The sequence below is a fragment of the Sapajus apella genome, unplaced genomic scaffold, assembly GCF_009761245.1.
Source record: "Sapajus apella isolate SASKATOON/1434 unplaced genomic scaffold, GSC_monkey_1.0 scaffold100, whole genome shotgun sequence".
Lineage (NCBI taxonomy): Eukaryota > Metazoa > Chordata > Mammalia > Primates > Cebidae > Sapajus > Sapajus apella.
Genome location: NW_022437040.1, coordinates 221,004 through 238,548, shown reverse-complemented (window position 1 = coordinate 238,548; position 17,545 = coordinate 221,004). Strand labels below are relative to the sequence as shown.

Here is a 17,545-nt window from a genome sequence, read left to right as displayed (position 1 = left end):
TGCCAGTATTACTTCAATTATATGCAGTAGGCACGTGACACTTTCCTCCATTCCCTGAATACAGCATTGCCTTCGTATATACCATGCCCTCTGCCTACGGGAACTTCCCCATTTTGTCTACTCAGACTTTCAACATCTAATTTTTGTCATCTCCTTACAGAAATATTCCCAATCTTCTCAGGGCATTAATTAGCTATTCCTCTCTTCTCATAGCTACAACACCCTATACATACCTAAATCTATCAGAACATTACCCCAATGAATTTCAGCTATTTACAAGTTACTTTCCTGACCCAGACAATGTCCCTCATGGGGACATAGACTAAATGTTTTACATAAAAGCTAGACAGTAAATGTTTTCTACTTTGTGAACCATATGGTCATTGCTGTAACTACTCGACTCTGCTATTGTATAATACACAGACAATACACATATGAGTTTGTGTCCAAATATGACCCACAGGCTGTAGTTTGCAGACCACAAACTACCAGTGGGGGGTGGAGGGAGGCAATGTCTAGAGACATTTTTGATTGTCACAACAAGAGGTGGGGGTACTATGGCCTCTAGCGCACAGAAGCCAAAGATGCTACTTAACATCCTACAATTTACAGAACAGCCTCCACAAGAATTATCTAGACCCAAAAGTCAGTAATGATGAGTTGACAAACCCTGCCCCAGACCATGTCCCTCATGGATAGTAACCCTGCCCTGAGTAACATTTGAAGCTTTATTATAGCTTTAGGCTCATTGTTATTTTATAAAGGTTTGGGTATATCAATAAACAATAGAATTTCTAAAAATTTGCTATCAGACAAATCAAAATCATGATCTCCATTTTTGTAAAGAGAATCAAAAGCCTTAAGGTTTTGCATACTATCCGAACAGTAAAATTATGACAGTAACTTTACATTAACAAATATAGTCATGCACACAAATTTAGTTACAAGGATATTTGCAATGTGTATTGTTTATAACTGCAAAAAAAAAAAGGAAATAATTGAAATGTCTGACAACAAGAACTTAATAAAGTCTCAGTAAGTGTACACCATGAAACACTAGATGTCATTCAAAAAAAATTATACTCTAGACAAGTGGTTCTCAATCTATGGTGAAATCACCTGGAGAGTTTCAAGGAGTACTGATGCCTGAACCCATCCACAGGGACTCTGACTTCATTGTCCGAGGGAGCAGCCTGGGCATCACAAAGTTTAAAAGCTTCCCTAAATGATCCTAATCTTCAACCATGGTTAAGAACCACCATTCTAGAAGAATGTCATAGAAAAAGCTAACTATATATGATTATGTAAACATGAAAGGTATGAAATTTTATAATTTCACTCTTGTCACATGAATGGATGAATGGAAGGATGAATGGATAAATGATGAATGAATAGATCATAGATGGATGGATGGATGGATGGTGGATGGGTGGGTGGCTGGGTGGAGGAGGCACACAAAATAAAAATATCAAAAACTTGTTTGGCCCCAAATATAAAAGGACAGGAGAATTGGTATAATTCTAAAGGAAAATTATACTACTATTCACAGGAAATAATGTTATAAGTAATTCAAACCAACACCCTAGAATCTTAAGGAATTACAATAGAAACTAATAGGTCTCTATTTTCTTCTTTTTGTTAATACACATCTTTAATAGTTTTTACAATAATAATTTATGTTCACTATAGAAAAGTAAGAATCTAAAACTAAGCCAAAAGAAAATAAAAGTGTCTCTCAGGTCCCACCTACAGAAATAAGCACTACCAACAATCTTTTAGACTTACCGTGAACTTTTTGGTTACTGATTTCAAAGAAATGAGGTACTATTATGCATTTTCTTTTGGAACTAATGTGTTTTCACACTTTCATATGTGTCATCAACATCATTTTTATGCAATAAACACAGACAAGAATATTTGCACTGCACTCTAAGCCTACAAACTCTTTTGATCATATGAATAACAACCCAGCATCTTTTCATTCTTGGCAATGATTCAGCTTTTTTTAACCCACTTTTCAGAAAACTTTTTTGGCTTTCCTGGAAATACATTTCAGAATTGAACTACTGTCATCCTTTTCAGAACATGTAGATAAATGAGATGAAAAAAAATGTGAGAAATTATTTTACTGTGACAAACACAATCTGTAAATATTCAAGATGTCCACTGGCCTGAAAATATAAAAAGACTGTAGGATTTTAAACTATACACCATTTCTAACCCTTCTTTCTTTTTCGGGTTAGGAAATCAATTAATAGACTTCATTTCTTTGTCATTCTACTTAAGTTTTTTTGGTTTTTTTTTCTTTTGTTTTTGGTTGTTTCTATTTTTTTGAGATGGAGTCTCTCTCTTGTCACCCAGGCTGAAGTGCAGTGGCTCAATCTCGGCTGATTGCAACCTCCGCTTCCCAGGTTCAAGCGATTCAACCTGCCTCAGCTTCCCCAGTAGCTGGGATTACAGGCACCTGCTATCATGCCTAATTTTTTTCTTTTTTTTTTCAGATAGACTTTTGCTCTGTCACCCAGGCTGGAGTACAGCAGCTGGATCTCAGCACACTGCAAGCTGCGTCTCCCAGGTTCAAGCGATTCTCCTGTCTCAGCCTCCTGAGTAGCTGGGATTATAGGCACATGCCACCACACCCAGCTCATTTTTTATTTTTAGCAGAGCTGGGGTTTCACCATTTTGGTCAGGCTAGCCTCGAACTCCTGACCTTGTGATCCACCAACCTCAACCTCCCAAAGTGCTGGGATTACAGGCATGAACCACTGCACCCAGCCCTTTTTTTTTTTAATGGAGTTTTCCTCTTGTCACCCAGGCTGGAGTTCGGTGGTGCCATCTCAGCTCACTGCAACTTCCACCTCCCAGGTTCAAGTGATTCTCCTGCGTCAGCCTCCCAAGTAGCTGGGATTACAGGTGCCCAATACCACGCCTGGATAATTTTTTGTATTTTTAGTAGAGACGGGGTTTTGCCATGCTGGGCAGGCTGGTCTCAAGCTCCAGCCCTCAGGTGATCCATCCATTTTGGTCTCCCAAAGTGCTGGGATTATAGGTGTGGGCTTGTACTTAAGTTTTAAGTACACCTCGTCCGGCTTCTACTTAAGTTTTAAAGGCAGAAAAATATAGTCACTTCATTCTAGAATGTAGAAAATCAACCTCTACAAACTTCTACAATATAAAATATAGCACATTATTACAAAAAATAAAAATTCGTTGAAAACTTGAAACTGTCACATGTGGAAAGAGCCACAGAATGTGTTTGTGGATGACAACATTATCCTTCTCTCACATAATCTCAAAGCAGATTATATGATAGTAACTGTTTATGAACAGAAGTGTTTGCATTAATAGAATTAAGTTAGCAATTCTTTGAAAAAGTCTTTAAAAATATTTTATCAGATGACAATTCATTTTGCTCATATAGAGCAGTCAAGAAACTTCTCATCAACTCTGTAGCTCAGTGGACACTATCATAAACATGTATAAAGCTTCACAAACATGGGAAATAAAAATATATTATTCTACTTTATCTTCACAATGAGAAAACGTATTTTAAAGGCAATAAAATCAGGTTCATTCATACAAGATTTCGTATGTACCTAGTACGTAAGAGGTACGATGCCAATTTCTGTTTTACAGGATTAATCAACCTCCTTCCATTCTACAAAGACAATCTGGCATTAAATAATTACAAAATTAATTATTAAATTATAATTGAGATGGCTCTTGCAAGTAGTAGATGATGACGGAGAGTTGTGCCATTAAGTGGAAAAACAGTGTGAATTAAAGGCAATACACAATACACTATAACTGAACATACTTTCATTTCCGTATTACATTTTGAATTTTTTAAGGAAGCCTATCTTTGTGTAGAACATGCAAATGGACACACAAATAAAGAAGGAAAGAGATTTTTTAGTCATAATAATGAAATTTAAATATTATTTCATTTTGAAATCAAAAATTCAAGAAAACAGAGCATTCAACCAATCTGGACCTACTCTAGATTCCAACAAAACTATCAAATAACATTATTAGTTTTAAAAAATTCATTACTGGACGGCCACAGTGGCTCATGCCTGTAATCCCAGCACTTTGGGAGGCTGAGATGGACAGATCACCTGAGGTCAGGAGTTTAAGACCAGCCTGTCCAACACAGCAAAACACTGTCTCTACTAAAAATACAAAAATTAGCCAGTGTGGTGGCAGGTGCCTGTAATCCCAGCTACTCAGGAGGCTGAGGCAGGGAGAATCGCTGGAACCCAAGAGGCAGAGGTTGCAGTGAGCAGAGATCGCACCATTGCACTCCAGCCTGGGTGACAGAGCAAGACACTATCTCAAAAAAAAAAATCATTCTCATTAAAAAAACACATAGTAAAAGGCATTTATTGGCTGGGCACAGTGGCTTATGCCTGTAATCCCAACAGTTTGGGAGGCTGAGGCAGGCAAATCACAAGGTCAGGAGTTCAGCCTGGATAACATAGTAAAACCCTGTCTCTACTAAAAATACAAAAATTAGCCAGGTGTGGTGGCAGCCACCTGTAGTCCCAGCTAGTTGGGAGTTTGAGGCAAGAGAATCACTTGAACCCAGGAGTCAAGAGGTTGCAGTAAGCTGAGATTGAGCCACGGCACTCCAGCCTGGGCGACACGGTGAGACTCTGTCTTAAAAAAAAAAACGGCGTTTAGCACAAAACTAGCTGGATGTGGTGGCGTGTACCTGTAGTCCCAGATACTCAGGAGGCTGAGGTGGGAGGATCACTGCTTAAGCCCAGAAGCAACTGCAGTGAGCCAAGACCACGCCACTGCACTCCAGCCTGGGTAACAGAGCAAGATTCTGTCTCCAAAAAAAAAAAAGCATTTAGCTCTGAGTGTATAGCCTTGGAATAAAGTTTAATTCAATTTAACATCACATTTAAGATAAAAGGTTCACATGTGCATGTACACATAAAACATGTAAATACAAAGACAAACGTATTTCCATAAAATTCACAAAAGCACTTGGGTATATAAACACAGATGTCCCTCTAACATTCAAAGAGATTTTTGCAGCATTTCCCCCAGTATGAAGTCTGTAATCACCATAACACATTAATTACAACAGTGATGGAAGACTGACAACAGTGTCCTTGACAGAATAGCACCTTAGGCAAAACTCATCTTTGGTACTTATTATTCTCCACTGTTCCTCCCTTTCTGAAACCTTTTACCACTTCTGCCTTTTCAGTATCCTATGCATTATCTCTCCTCTGACCATCAAAAAATAATCCATGTCTCAAAATAAAACCATAAAAAATACAAAAAGTGGCCAGGCATGGTGGAGCACACCTGTGGTCCCAGCTAGATGAGAGGCTGAGGTGGGAGAATCGCTTGAGCCAGGGAGACAGAGGATGTAGCAAGCTGAGATCATGCCACTGTACTCTAGCTTGGATGACGGAGAAAAGACCCTGTCTCAAAAAACAAAGAAACCAACAAAAAACCTTATGAAACTCCAATAAATATATAAAAGCTATACTGCTTCCTACTAAATTTTTGGAAGGGGCAAAAGGGGCATCCAAAGTTAAAATCTGTGATTTTTCAAAATCATTTTGGAAGAAAAGATTGTTTTTGGAATGATATGATGCAAGAGAGAAAATGTAAACAGTGAGTCCATGAAAACACTATCTTGTCTAACCAGGAAATGTCACCTCAGTAGGATGGCTACTATCAACAAAACAGAAAATAATAAGGGCTAGGAAGATGTGGAGAAAATGGAATCCTTGTGCAATGTAACCTGGTGCAACCGCTATGGAAAACAGTATGGCATTTCCTTCCAAAATTAAAAAAAAGAATTACCATATGATCCAGCAATTCCACTTCTTGGTTTAGACCCAGAAGAACTGAAAGCAGGGTTCCAAAGACGTAGTTTACACCCATGTTCATAGCAGCATAATTCACAATAGACAAAAGACAGCAACAACCCAAGTGACCACTGACAGAAGAATGGATAAACAAAATGTGGTCTATACATACAAGGGAATATTCAGCCTTAAAAAGGAAAGAGATTCTGGGGCCCGTCGCGGCGGCTCACACCTGTAATCAGCACTTTGAGAGGCTGCGGCAGGCAGATGACGAGGTCAGGAGATAGAGATCCTCCTGGCCAACATGGTGAAGCCCCGTGTCTACTAAAAATACACAAAAAGTTAGCCAGGTGTGGTGGCACACACCTGTAATCCTAGCTACTCGGGAAGCTAAGGCAGGGGAATCTCTTGAACCTCAGAGATGGAGGTTGCAGTGAGCCAAGGTCGCACTACTGCACTCTAGCCTGGTGACAGAGCAAGACTCGTCTCAAAAAAAAAAAAAAAATTATAAAAAAAAGTAAGGAGATTCTTTTTACCCACGCTGGAGTGCAATGGCGCGATCTCGGCTCACTGCAACCTCCGCCTCCTGGGTTCAGGCAATTCTCCTGCCTCAGCCTCCTGAGTAGCTGGGATTACAGGCACGCGCCACCATGCCCAGCTAATTTTTTGTAGTTTTAGTAGAGACGGGGTTTCACCATGTTGACCAGGATGATCTCGATCTCTTGACCTCGTGATCCACCCGCCTCGGCCTCCCAAAGTGCTGGGATTACAGGCGTGAGCCACCGTGCCCGGCAAAGTAAGGAGATTCTAACACATGCTACAACATGGATAGACCTTAAAGACATTAAGCTAAGTTAAATAAGCCAGTTACAAAAATAACATACCAAATGATTCTACTAACATGAGGTACCTAGAGTAGTCAGAGGCTGGGAAGAGGAAGAAATAGACAGTAAATGTTTCATGGATACAGAGCCCCCAGTTTTTCAAAATGATAAGAGGTGAGGAGATTAAGGTTGTACAATAACATGAATGTACTTAACACTACTGAACTACATACTCAAAAATGGCTAAGATAGTAAATGGTATGTGATGTGTATTTACTACAATTTTGGCTTTTCAGATGGAGTTTTGCTCTTTCGCCCAGGCTGGAATGCGGTGGCGTGATCTCAGCTCACTGCAACCTCTGCCTTCTGGTTTCAAGCAATTCTCCTGCCTCAGCTTCCCAAGTAGCTGGGACTACAGGCACCCACCACCACACCTGGCTAATTTTTGTACTTTTAGTAGAGACAGGGTTTCACCATGTTGGCCAGGCTGGTCTCGAACTGCTGACCTGATCAGTCCGCCGCGGCCTCCCAAAGTGCTGGGATTACAGGCATGAGCCACCACACCCAGCCCTTTACCATAATTTTTTTAAGTTATCCTGTCTAGAAATCAAATAATATAATGGATAGCAACTATGTAATGTCATTTTTATCCTACTAGGCTAGTCATGGTGAAGCTAATATCCTTATATATAATTACCAGAGTAATTGTAAATAGGTGCAATCTTTTTCAGAAAGGCAAATGAATTAGGCATAAAAAGTTCAACATTATACATCTAACCTATGAAATTAATGCTAATGAAAAAAGGGCAAATTCATCAGTGATACTCATTCTGTAAATAATTTTTTTTTAAACTGAACCATCTTAAATGACCAAAAAAAAAAAAAAAAGGAAATAGTGGGGCCAGGTGTGGTGGCTCATGCCTGTAATCCCAGCACTCTGGGAAGCTGAGGTGGGTGGATCACAAGGTCAGGAGTTCAAGACCAGCCTGGCCAACAAGGTGAAACACTGTCTCTCCTAAAAATATAAAACATGGCCGGGCATAGTGGCACGTGCCTAATCCCAGCTACTCAGGAGGCTGAGACAGGACAATCACTTAAACCTGGGAGGTAGAGGTTGCTTAAGCCAAGATCACACCATTGCACTCCAGCCTGGGCAACAGAGCAAGACTCCGTCTCAAGCAAAAAAAAAAAAAAAAAGAAAGAAAGAAAATGGTTAAATAAGTTGCAAGGCATCATTATCTTTAAGGGATATAATTGTGAATTCTAACCATGAAAACAATTACCAAAATCTGTTTTAAATAGAATTCAATGTTAGAAATCAAAATATAAAATTGCATCTATACTATGAATATAATTACATAAAAATATATAATATCTAAACAATACTAGAAGTTCATAGGCAGAAATGTAATTGGCTTCTGTGAGGTTACCAGTAATCTTTTTCCCCCATTTAAAAAATATATTTATTTTAATGTTGTGGTGATTAACAAGAAAAGGGGGTTGTGGAAAATGAATAAAATAGATTAGTTTAAATGAAATTAGATAAAAGTATAAATAGAGGCAAGAGGGGACTGTTTACCTAAACCAAACTTACAATGTCCTCTAACTCACCGATTCTCCAAATACCAAACTTTCCCTAATTTCTTAATCTCAGTCTCAATCTCTCAGTGTTGGGTCTTCACATACATAGCTCTCTGTTTAGAACACTCTCCTCTTACTCTTCACTAGGTCTCAGCTGGAAGATTTCCTTAAAGGGGTCCTCCCAACCTCTCTGTGAAGACAGATTCCCTTGCTCCTGCAGGGGCAAGAACTCTCTAAATGTGTCATTTTGTATTAGTAAGACTGTACTCTTGTGGAATGTCTGTGCTTCCTACCAGTTCTATACTCTCCAGGCCAAGAGCCATGTCTGCCTTGTTCTTGGCTGTATCATCAGAGACCACCACAGAAGCAGCACATATGTAGAGACTCAGTAAGTATCCGATTATACTAAAATTAAAACATAATTATTATTTATTCAAAATAATTCTCTTCCTTATAAAATCAAAGATTCAAACACCATAACCCTTAAAATATTTTTAAAAATTTTTAGTATCATATGTCTCAAAGTTGTCTAACTTTGAATTTGAGTTTCCTATCCTTTGTAATATTCCAAGTTACTCTTCCAGCTTTCACTATACCTTGCAATTATTAAACTTTTAACAGTCATAACTATAAGATGATAAGTATCCTGACATTTCATATTAAAATCTAATATGACCCATAAATCTCTACAGCCTAATGAGAATCAGTCTTGAAATGTTCATTTATTCTATTTTTGGCTAACAAAAATTTATCCAAAGAGGCACCAGGTTATGAGAACAGCTAATCTTTAGTGAAGCAGTCTCAATTTATATATGAATAGCTATAGCTGTTTTATTGTTATAAAACAATTAAATTCAATACTGCTATACTTTATACCTTCATAGCATTTGTTTAGTAGCATCTTGAGATTTTATCAAGATAATTCAAAACAGGAATTCTGCTAAAAAGGACAAAAACTTAGCTGGGCATGGTGGTGCGTGCCTGTAATCCCAGCTACTCAGGAGGCTGAGGCAGGAGAACTGCCTGAACCCAGGAGGCGGAGGTTGCGGTGAGCCGAGATCGTGCCATTGCACTCCAGCCTGGGTAACAAGAGCGAAACTCCGTCTCAAAAAAAAAAAAAAAAAAAGGATCTCTTGATAAAAGCCAAAGATTTTCGCATTTCAAGGCCATCTCATATTCTGGAAAATATTTCATTATCATTTTTTTCTCAAGCCTTTGTAATAAAAGTAAAATAGAAACCAGTAAAGCAGAACAATAAATCCTATACTTATGTAAGACATTTGAATACTATTTCAGTTGAAGTAGAAATGGGGAATTTTTCTACTCAACAGCTAAATGTGAAGGAAGTCTAGAAATCACCAAGCAGTCTTCCTTTCTCTTCAAGGCAGGCTTCCTGACAGAATGTCCCCTAACCAGTCACACCTGTTAGGTCAGGTAACATTATAGGAACCCTCCATCATCCATCATGTGAGAAAGAGTCTATAAAACAACTGGTCTGTTGTCTTCAGAAACATCAATATCACAAAAGATACAGAAAATCTGAGGAACTATTCCAGATTAGAGGAGATTAAAGAGACTGGATGACTAAAGGCAACGTGGGAGTAACGCTCAGCTGAATCCTGCAATGGAGGAGCAAAACACTGTAAAGCACATCATTGGGGAAACTGTCAACAATGGACTAAGGATCATATATGAGATAAGTCTAATTTATCTATGTGATCATTTTACTTGGTTATGCAAGAGAATGGCATTGTTTTTCAGAACTACATACTGAGGTACAAATGGAAAAAGGAGCAGGATACATGCAACCTATTCTCAAATTGTTCAAAACTAAATCAGTGATACTTATTTTTTAAATACACTTTCAGAAATAATATTTTAAACTAAAGAATTGATCCTACTGAAACAATAAAGCTGGGCTGGCTGGCAAGGAGTAGATGTAAGAATTTCATCTGCTGAGAAGAGATACACACTAATGAAAGAAAAAAATAACGGAGGAAAACTTCATAGATCCAGACATCGTTATTTTCCATCAGAATGTAGTTCAGCACTGAGCTAGAAAAGCGTATCTTTTCACTAAGAATAAAATTTCTGGTGTCTAACAATTTTTACATCACATTGTAGGGGAAAAGAGTAATGATTCCATCTTTATAATACAAATCAAACATTTTTAAGTAGTTTTTGTTTTTAAGCACAGAGATACTACTAAGGAATCATGTGAGAATCAAATTCCTTTTAACAAAGTCAGTTTGGATACTCAGTAGAATTAGAGTTTTTCTCCTGTTCTGTGCAAAGTCCTCCATGTATAGACGTAATATAATACACCTATAAGTACAAAGTAAGGTCTCACTAAGATTGATTTTTTAAAAATCAAAATGGCCTTATTGACCCCTGTATGGAAACCTGTATAAGATAATGGCAATGGAGAGGCACCTTTCCTTATCCAGAGGAGAGACTCTAACAGCAGTCAAGATTTCCCCTCAACAGTAAGACAAGCCTGCTTTATATAGCTTCTAGGTCACTTCTATCACCAGAAACATTTTTCATAATAAAGTATGCCAACAAAATACATCCCAGTAGTCATATTAAAGTGGACTGAATTAACCACTGAGCATGTAAATTTCTGTTAGTTAAAACAACATATTTAAGCAGCTTTGAAAATTAAATTCAAACTCTGTTGTAACATAATTGTCAAAAGTAAACAGTCTGCAATGCTCTTCCAACACTGGCAATAGCTGGTTCCTCCTCTTCTACTCCAGAACACTTCACACATCACCTACATCTACATATCATAGAAAGACAATAATATAAAATTGTTACCAAAGGAAAACACATAAGACTATTATAATTTACATACAAACTTAATACATACAAACATGTTACCTTTTACAAATTTCTCTTAAGTCATAATCAAGCAAATATACTCTCCCTTACCTTGCAACTACTAAAACATAACAAGGTTAACAAGGTCAAACATAGTGCTTTACTGTACAGTGTCCAAACCTTTACCAATGCATCCTATAAATTCCATTTCTATTCCATTCTTCTAACATCTAAAACAGGCAACTGTATTTTTAAAAAGACATGGTGACTCCAAATGTCCCACAATATAAATGTTAATGAATATCTATTAGTCTGACTATAATCTTTTTATATTTTATTGTTTAAAGTTTAACACCTGAATGCTACCAATGTGTGAGAGCAAAATCAACCCGGTGCCTCTCCAGGGTACGAAAACAATGGCAGGGGAAGTCAGTTTCTGAATTCAGAGGGAAAAGGCAGCACTCTACTACCAACTGCCTGCACAATGGCCACTATCTCTGAACATGAATAAGAATAACCCGTAGAAGAAGTTTTCATTTTCACTTGACCTCCTAACTTCTGGGCCACATTCATGATACAAACATACACAGCATTTCAGTTTTAAAAAAGAATTAATTTATGGCTCAGTGCTTAAAAATAGGAGTGGGAGACTGGGATAAGGGGAGGAACTGGGAAGACATTTTCACTCTATTTCTGCTCTATTTCTGACCTTTCTAACCTATAGCTTTAAAGAGAAGCTGAAAAGAATTACTTTCACAGTCACCTCATCTGTCTAAAAAAAAAAAAAAAAAAAAGTCATACCAAAATACTATTTTAGATCAATTTTGGGGAAGAGAGACAGAGGCTTGAAAGTTTCGTATCAATTTCACACTCCAGGAAATGAGATTTCTATACAATGCCACCCATCACATACAATGATTGCCTCAAATTCCCTTAGTAGAAGATGTCTATTTGTGTTTAATGCAAAAAATGAGAATATATAGCTGTCCAGCTACTATTGTAAAAACCGGATGTTAATTATGTGGAATTTTATTCAGACAATATAACAAATATCACTAAGCTATGCTTTCCACTATGTCTTTTCATAAATATATTAAAAATCATACACATATTTTCATATAGAAATCCAGTTTTGTTCTGGTCTATCATGATCTATTTAAAAAAAAAGAAATAATAAAAAAAAAAAAAAGAAGAAGAAGAAATCCAGTTTTGGAGAAGTTAATGTAAAAGAGATATAGATTTTTTTCCCAACTAGTACATCAGTTCTAATAATACAGATTCCAGAAGAAAATTGTAAAAATCAAACTCTATTTTCTAAAATTAATGAAAGAGATAACAAGATGAATAAGAGCATTAATTTGAAACATATATTGCCCTCTGAACTCTGGTTGCCAGGAGAACAAGCAGAAGGAAGCAGAGAACACACATCTGCATTTGAAATGATGGTGCCTCAGAAAATCCAACTCAAAGCAACACAGTAGGCCCCCAAACCCTGAAAACTGCGTTTCTCTTTAGCATGTTTTGTAACTAATAATACAGGCATTCCTTGTTTTATCCAATAGACATGCTCCTACAAAGCAAAATTGGAAATAAAAATTTCTCAGTGACTTAACATTAAACCTCAGAAGAAGGCTTCCAGATGATCTATCTGGTACCTACATTTACGAATGAGTAAAGGAGGTGTGGGGAGAGGGTGAAAGAAGTCAAGCCACTTGCAATACATAACATGGCTACTAGCAGCAGAGCCAGGGTTCCAACTCAAGTGTCGGGGACTCTAGGAACATAAAGACACCTGTCACTGGAAAACTTAGTGCTTTCAGAATGGAATTCCAAATAGTTCTCTAAAGCACAGAGTATCTTTAAACTATTAAAAGAAGTCATTTGGAGCACACTGGTTTGTGCTATACTAAAAACATTTAATTAAAGTTGATTTACATATAAAATTTATGTTATGTAATACGCTGTAGATCTAAAAACATTTAATGACAGGTCTATAAAAGCTAGATAACTAAATAAATATAGCTTTTGAAGAATAAAAATATAATAGTAAATATATAATTTGAAATTTTAAGATTTAACTAGTAAAAATAATTTAGGAGCTTTCCTAAGCTTATACTACTATAGTAATTTACATTTATGCTAAAAATTAAATCACTTAATAAAAGGAAAACAGACTTTCACAGAAAATGTTTTCTTTAAACATTTTGATTTCTTTTATAGATAGAGATGTGTGTGAGAGACACAAAGGGAAAGGGAGAATCAAATGGACAAAATGTAAATAACTGATAAATCTCACCAAAAGATATATGGGAATTTGGGGTACCATTTTTACAAATTTTCTTGTTTTAAGTTTGAAAAGATATCAAAAGAAAATATACAAGAAAAAAATGTAAACCATCTCCCAAAAAAATTTTTAACTGAAAATATTAAATATACTCTATAAGAAAGACTACATTAAATTCGTATTTAATTTCCCATAGTATCAAACAAAGAATTACTCTTTTTATTTTTTTTGAGACAGTCGCACTCTGTCGCCCAGGCTAGAGAGCAATGGTTCAATCTCAGCTCACTGCAACCTCCACCTCCCTGGTTCAAGCAGTTCTCCTGCCTCAGCCTCCCGAGTAGCTGAAATTACAGGTGCCTGCCACCATGCCCAGCTAATTTTTTAGTATTTTTAGTAGAGACAGGGTTTTACCATGTTGGCCAGGCTGGTCTCAAACTCACGACCTCAGGTGATCTGCCCACCTCAGCCTCCCAAAGTGCTGGGATTACAGTCATGAACTACCAAGCTTGGCCTCAGAATTACTCAATTTTCTACAGGAGGTGGTCAAAAGAAGATAAATTAGCTAAAAGCACAGTATATTCCACTTTAAATAGTATAAATAGCAATGAAGTAGACTAAACTAAGAAATTAATCACATAAATTTTCTGAGAACCAATTTCTGCTGACATTCTTCACCACCTAACTACAGCTGAAGGCTGCCACAGGTCTGATGGGTGGTCCCTGTACACTAAATGCCATGAGGTCCCCCAGTAACTGTCAGCCACAAAGTCTCCATACATTTCCAAATTCCTCTCCTCCATTAAGAATCACTGATTATATGTTCATTTTAAGAATAACTAACATTTACAACTTTATATTCCCAAATCTAAATTTATCAAACTAAATGAGTCTTAATATAACAAAAGGATACCTGTTAGACTTTGTAAGGGGATTTCTTTTAAGATTCCATTAAATAACAGACATGCTGGTATTTCAAATACAATTCAACTTAAATCTTCTTTTAATTTCTACCCAACTTCTGCCGCATGCAAGCTATTCCACAAAACAGTGTATCGATCTAGATAAGCTACTGTCCTAGAGAGAAGTTTTAGCCAGTACTATGGGAAGTCTTCTGTTATAAAACTCAGAAGAATCGTTCTACTACCACTGAGAGATTTAGTAATGTATTCACAATTATTTGTAACATTATCTGCTCTAACAAATGTTAAAACAAATTGTTCTTCACTTCAGCATGAACTCTTAGCCCCCTGCTCCAGTGAATGAAGATTTTTACTCCTATTCTATTAGAAAACCACAAGTACACTACCACCCAAATTACTCACTGCCATTACTCTTCCTCAGGTGAATGAGAAATATTTCATATCGAAAAATTATCTCAAAAAACTCATTTCATTATTCAGAACAAAGGGCAGAATCAAACACTCTAATGTAGTAGATTATAATTCCTGGATTATCCAGCCAGAAGAGAAAAACTCTTACAAAGTAAAACTTTCCAGAAGAAAATGAAATAAAATATTGAACATTAAAAATTTTTAAACAGAGCAAGAACAATTATGTACTAAAAATCAAAAGGCTTTTTGTGGATTGTAATAAAGTTAACAATCCACAATGAAACACACATCATGATAGCATCATATAGTACATTTTCCACAAAATAGATGTTCAGCCTCAGAATTTGATAGCCTATATATCCACCAGAATAAAAGCTGAAAAACATCATAAAGCTTCCAGATGGGGCATTCCAACTACTGTACCAAGAGCATGCCACAGCAGCTAGGCATGCCTGGCTGCCTGGGCTGAGATGTTGGGTGCCTCTAAACCCTAAACGGCTTCACCAGTTTATCCCACATGATGTGCAACTACGACCATGTTCTAGCGTTTGGTAACAAGGAAAGGACTAGGAAACACTGCATAGATGAATTCATCCAGACATACAAATATCCAATCTTTCTTTTAATCTCTAGAAAAATATTGGGGGAAAAAAAGTTAACCCATCATTCCCACCCAAATCTAAGTTTGGAAATTCTACCTAAACTTCAATGACATGTATTGCTATTTTTTAGCCTGTACCATGCATCCATAATTTAAAAAAAAAAAAAAAAAGAACTCTGACACACTTGGTCACAACTTTTTGGAAGACTTACAACCCCCTAGAAACTGCAGCACAAGATAGATTTCTCTAATACTCCCTAACCTTTGGTATGGGTCAACTCAAGAACAATCTGTTTTGCTAGAGAAAATCATCAAATTGGCAAGAAAAAGAAAGGTAACTCACAGTATGATTCAAAGGGAGCTTGGAAAGAAATGAAAATTAAGAACAAGGCAGGAAAGGGTGAATACTGTCTGTGAAACCAATCTTTCTAATTGCCATCTAACAAAATATCTGCTTGTCAGAGTAATTTTTTCCAGAATGAAATCTCATTAAGTTGCTTCCCTAACTGACATCCTTTAATAGCTCCTTAAGCCCTAAAGGATCAAGTCCAAACTTCCTAGAATGTAAATGACCTGGACCCCGATTTCGTCTCCTCCACCTTTACAATCCCCCTTCCTATCTCTTAGACTCTAGAATGTTCAATTCCCTAGTAACGCCTATGTGGAGTCAAATACCATGCCTTTCTCACACTGCTCTACCAGCCTGGAATGCAGGCAGAGTGCTATGGGGAAGCGGTGCACAGGGCTCACCTCCCAAGTGGAGTGCTGTGTGGGTGACAGATAGTGGCTCTAGGAACTAGCAGACTACTCAGAAGCTGATTTTTTAAAAAGAATCTGAAGTGGGAAGTAAGACGTTAAATCCCCAATGGCATTTCCTTTCTCTGTAGCTTCCCCTTCTTCACACAAACACAGAGAAATACAGATGAAACAGACGCACAAGTCACTAAAATGGCATAGCTGTGCCCCTAACTTCACTCAGAAATCTAGTAGGAACTTAAAGTGTGAAGCACACTGAAGGCACAAGGTCGTCTGGACTCGAGGCCCAGAGCAAGACAAAGAGACAGGAAGTTCCGTCCTGCGGGGTAATTGTAAGAGAAGTTTTCCCTAGGAATCAGGGTCAAGAGGCAGGCCCTGTGCCCAAAGCCAGAGACTGGGGTGGCACTCTTCCTTAATTGTGAAACTAGATTGAAAAGGCTTCTTTTAACTATGCTGAGGCTTACAGGAAGTTGCTGACCTAATGCCAGCTGACTCAGTGACTGAATCTGTGATGTCCCCAACGTCACCAGGGCTCTGACCCACTAACACAGACCTGATTCTGATCTGAGAACTCCAAAGTCAGGCAGAGACAACTGCAAATCTGCTAGACCAGCAGGGAAAAAACAAAAATCACAAAAAGTCAGGAAGAGACATAGGAGCAAAAAAACTTCCATAAGAATGTGCCTGCAAATTACAGAACATGATGAAAACATCAACAATTACAACATACATTCACTGAAGACAAAATTTTAAAATTATCAAATGATCTGAAAAAGACTAAAATAAGCATGTAAAAGATCCACAAAGAGATAAAAGGATAACAGAACAAACCAAGTGCTTCAAGAAGAAATGAAAAAGAATTAGTGGATATAAAGAAGAACCAGTTAAAAAATCTTGCATAAACATTGTAATTTAAAGATGACAATGTTATGTTCAAATACTATTAGTTGCTTGACAAGCCATTCCTCCCCTCTGCCTTCATCCTCAAAGGACTGTGATTTTTTTGTGTGGGGTAAGGAGTATACAAGACACTGTCAATCACATGAAAGGCGCAGGCTACCTGTCTTCAAAAAAACTTGCATCTGTAACAGTGATGCTAAAAGAACCCAAAAATTGCAAAGTAGAAGATGATTCACTTTACTTTCCAAAAATGTAAGCATTTTTAAGTTAAAATGCTTGCCATTTCTTTTAATTTTTGTTAACTAAGTACCATCTTCACTGGAGTTAGCACTTTACATTAGATAAACATCCTCACAAAATGTCATGATGGAGATGAAACAACAAAAGCTCTTTCTTTCTTAATCTATATTTGAACTCATCTAGCCACTATCCTCGTTTCTTCAAAGTACACTACCGAAAAAGTATACCACAGAAAAGTCAAAAATCAAAGAACATTCCTTACAATATTCTTCTTAATAGAAAGCACTCCAAGATTTTACAATAGCAGCCTCATTTTCACTGTCAACTGCCTAATTATTTGAACTAATGATGAGAAAAGCTGCCCTATTTCA

The 17,545-nt window shown here is 37.2% G+C and overlaps 1 protein-coding gene across 1 annotated transcript in view; it reads right to left on the bottom strand.

Annotated features, from left to right (window-relative positions):
* The window catches only part of USP6NL (USP6 N-terminal like), a 166,036-nt gene that overhangs the window by 133,745 nt on the left and 14,746 nt on the right, over positions 1 to 17,545 (bottom strand). The gene's annotated exons all lie outside the window — the stretch shown is intronic.